This window comes from Coenobita brevimanus, chromosome 96, assembly GCF_032717465.1.
Source record: "Coenobita brevimanus isolate Jiangsu-jjx chromosome 96, ASM3271746v2, whole genome shotgun sequence".
NCBI lineage: Eukaryota > Metazoa > Arthropoda > Malacostraca > Decapoda > Coenobitidae > Coenobita > Coenobita brevimanus.
In genome coordinates, this window is record NC_137049.1 from 13,708,001 (window position 1) to 13,711,802 (window position 3,802).

The following is a 3,802-nucleotide window of genomic DNA, read 5'->3' on the forward strand; positions in this document are numbered from 1 at the left end:
TTATTTTCAAAACAGAACTTATTTCCATATTCAAAAACTAATTTCAACTTCTGAACTTTTACCTGTGCTTCCACTAATCAGAACAGAACTTATTTCCTCTCATTCAACAAAACTTTTCTTCTTGTTATCCATTACTTCTGTTTGGCTAGAACTTTGCAAGTGTGTGGTAGTCACGCCAACACTCAAAACATAGTGCGACACCACATTCTTTACACCATGTGCTCACTCGGTTGTTCTTCCACGGCTTTCTCACAGAATGAAGGCAGACATGACATGATCGCTGTCCAGTCTTTCGGGTATGTGTTGGAGGCAGCTTTTGTAGATAGTGCCTATTGGCGAATCCCGTTGCTACAAGTCTGTCAGCAGCTAGTTCAGAGTGGCGTCCAGGACGGTCTTTGTTCAGTGTTCCATACTTGGGAGCAGTTGTCTCACCACTTCCAGAACAAAGTGCCTCAGTGACTTCTTCTTTTGGGTTTCTGCCTTGTACATATGGTAGGCATTCAGCATTGACAAATCAACCATATGAAAAAATAACTTCTTGTACCATTTTACGGTACGTCTGATACACTCCACAGTACCTATTTGGGCATCCGACTTGTCAACAAGTCTCATATTTTTTGTGTAATCAGTTACTACGTCCGGTTTGAGGACTGGTTCTTTTGTTCTATAGTCCACTTTTCCTGATGGAATCAAGTTGCCACGATGGAAGGTGCTCAGCATACAAACCTCCCGTTTATCTGTCCATCTGACACACAGCAAAGGATCACTTCTGTAGAGCTCACAGGTTCCTCGAGCACTACGTCCTCCAAACTTTGGAAGATATTTCCTGTTCTTCCGGACTGTCTCACAACTACCAGTGTTATGATCATGAAGGAAACTACACAGGGATGGGGAAGTATACCAATTATCAGTATACAAAACATGTCCCTTGTTCAGAAATGGTGCCATCAATTTTTTTACCACAGAGCCAGAAAATCCTAGGGGATCTCTTGCAGGTACATCAATATCAGTGCCAGTGTACACTATAATGTCTAACACTATGCCAGTTAGGCAGTCACAAATAACAAAAATTTTTATTCCAAATCTGTGTCTTTTGGAGGGAATGTATTGCTTGAATATAAGTCTGCCACGGAACAGAATGAGACTTTCATCAATAACAAGTTTCTGATAGGGTGCAAAGAAGGAGCGAATACGCTCCCTTATCTTTTCAATTACTGGACGAACCTTCCAAAGGCGGTCATCAGTACTGGGATGGTTGTTGTCTGTGAAATGAATAAATCGCATGAGTAGCTGGTACCTGTCCCTGGGCATGTACTTGGGAAATATTGGGGTATGAATCAGTGGATCTCGGTTCCAGTAGTCACGAACATTTTGCTTCTTTACTTGTGGCATCAGAAGAGTGAGTGCAAGAAATGTGTACATTTCAGGTACACTGGTATCATACCAACGTTTCATTTTATTGTGTGGAGAAAAAGGATGTTTGCCCTTCATGAACTGATAATATCTATTGGTTTCTTGTACCAAATAATCAAGAATTTCACCATCAAAAAACAGGAGAAAATACTCCATTTCAGAACTGTTTTTGTCTACTCCAGCAGCCCTTGTCACTCCACTGTGAGTTGCATCAAATCTATAGCAATTTGGTATGAATCTATCACCATTTGCCCAGATAAACCCAGATCCACCAGCACTACCAATACCACCAGGCCTACGGGGAGGGTCACACACCCTGGGATCATCATCATCATCATCACTTAGGTCTGAATCATCATCACTCGCGTCACTCACGGGAATAAATCCATCACTGTCACTGTCTGCCATCCCCTCACTGTCACTACCACTCTCCTGTGCCATCCCCTCACTGTCACTACCACTCTCCTGGTCATCACTATCGTACTCCAAACCTGGCGATAACTTACGTTTCACGCCAGCACTACTCACTGATACCCCTGAGGTTGACGGAGTTTGTGTATCACTGTCGGAAAATCCTTCAAAATCGGTGATGTCATGCACTTCCCTCTTTTCACCAAGTCTACTAGTCACTTCAGAGTTCTGCAAAGTGCTGTCCGGCTCTGCCATCTCATCTGAAGACTGTGCTGAGGGCGAAAAATGAAGACTTCCCTCTAACTCCACGATACGCACAATCGCGCTGCCTAACCTCTGCGCGTTGCACACGTGAAAAAAAAATCGGTCACATGTACTGTTATTACAGCATATTTTTGAAGGATTTTAGGCATATATTTGTTTGTAGAAAATTATCTTATGATTTATGAGTCATTTTTAGGTAATTATTTGAGCATAAAATGCGAAAATAAAAAAAAAATCCACTCCAAAACCCGGTACATTTGTACCAGCAGGTTTGTTTACATATGACGTCAGAGCCCAGACCCCTCTGAGTGCAACATGGAAGGTGGGGGGTATCAAACGATGCCACCCGTTGCCTGAGGCTCTTTTACTCAAAAGTCCCGACCCGGTATCCATCAAGAGAACCCGTCTTAAGACCCGACCCGGACTTAAAGGGTTAAAGAGTGAAATGAGGTAAGTATAGTATGGAAAAAAAGTAGTGTATGAAACATTCTTATGTCCGGATAGTGGGGATGTTCGGATATTGGGCGTCCGGATATTAGAGTGATTACTGTATATATATATATAGTACCCTCGCGTCCAACACGGTAATATTGTCATGCATGGGTCTCGTGTTGGACCAAAAACGTGTTGGACTAACAATAGAGCTTATGGGGAAAAATAAATTATGTCAGCAACCCAAGGAAAAGTCACCCTAAATACCTACCATATACCTATACATATATTGGTACTACTGTAATTATAATAAATGTTACTGTACTATGAATGATAACTAACCTTTTAAGCTAGTGCTGGTGGGCTTGCTGGGAATGGAAGGTGATATCCGAGGCTGTAGGTAGTCCTACTGGGACCCCGAAAGATGGCTGTTGGCGTCACTAGCAGGTAATGGCTGCTGCTCCTCCTCAACCTCCCTCATAAATCCTTCGAAATCACATTCAGAATCACTATCCTCGTCCACATCCATGGAAGGTCCTGCTTCTGCCTGTTCTAGCACTCTTCTCTCTTCCTCCTTTTGCTGGAAGAAGCTAGTGATGAGTGTCTGAGTCCTCTTGTTAATGTGTCTCCTGTACAGATCAGCATAGTAACGCACACTGTTTTCCACGGTATGTATCACTTCCTGGCGTCGGATTTCATTAGGATCCCTGTTCATGGTCTCCTTAAGAATTTCAATAGCATGAAGGATCTCGGTAACATCCTGCATCTTCAGGGGGGGAGCTGGAGGTGAGTTGGAGTCTGCAGCAGCCACTCTCACCTCCTCTACCTGTGCCTCGTCAACTGCAGCAACTCGTCGAACAGCTTCGTCCAAGGTGGTCTCCCCTCGGCGTTGCACAAGGTCTGTTAAGTCCTCCTCTGCAACCTCCTCACAGCCTGGGACCCTCTGAAGTTCTGCCAAGGTTGCCTGCCTGCTGTCCTCAGGGCACTGAATTGAATCTTGTTGGTGAGAAGTGGTGAAGTACGGAGTTAGCTTGCGCCAGGCATGGTTGATTGTTGCCACGATAACACTATCCCAGGCAGCCACAATATTCTCAACACAATTTTTCATGTTGTACTTTTTCCAAAACTGTACAACAGTCATAGCAGCAGGGTTACTTGGAGTAGCTGACGTCATGGCAGGGTGGGGATATTCCTGAGGTGGTGATGCTGGCAGTGGTGTGGCAGCGCTTGTTCCTGGTACAGGTGAGTCAAGATCAGGTGAGGACGAGCGAGATGATGCTGG